This window comes from Monopterus albus, unplaced genomic scaffold (assembly GCF_001952655.1).
Source record: "Monopterus albus unplaced genomic scaffold, M_albus_1.0 scaffold1639.1, whole genome shotgun sequence".
Classification (NCBI taxonomy): domain Eukaryota; kingdom Metazoa; phylum Chordata; class Actinopteri; order Synbranchiformes; family Synbranchidae; genus Monopterus; species Monopterus albus.
In genome coordinates, this window is record NW_018129515.1 from 1 (window position 1) to 552 (window position 552).

Below are 552 nucleotides of genomic sequence, written 5' to 3' on the forward strand. Positions count from 1 at the left end.
CTAGGTGGGGCCCGAACCCAGAACCTTATCACTATGAGGCAACAGCGCTAACCACTGCGCCACCGTGCTGCCCTGAACTGTTTGTGTATCAAAGTAATGGTTTTTGCTCATGCTGTATGACAGATGAAATTTTATAAAGCTCATTAAAAAAAAATCAAAGCTCTGCAGTGGGTGTGGATGCTCCTTTATTAAGCCTTGCATTCTGTAGAAATGGCTCCATCTGGTCTCCCAAATACCCAGCTTCTCCAATCTTAACTGAAAACAAGAACCTGGCCAAACCTGCCCTTGTTAACATTTCTAGTGCTTCAACAAACACAAACTAGGGTTCAGTGGAAAAAAAAAAACAACAGGTAGATGTGACAATATTTTATCTTTACATGCCATTTATCTCCTCTGCGTCTCTGAACAGGAGTAAAGTTTAAATGAAAGGAGACAGATGATTTTTTCCTTTTAACCCTGGTGTACTGCCATAACATAAATGCATAAACATACAGCATGCACCAATATTCATGTGCATCGTTAGGCAAGATGTGTTTGTAGCTGGAACCAAAA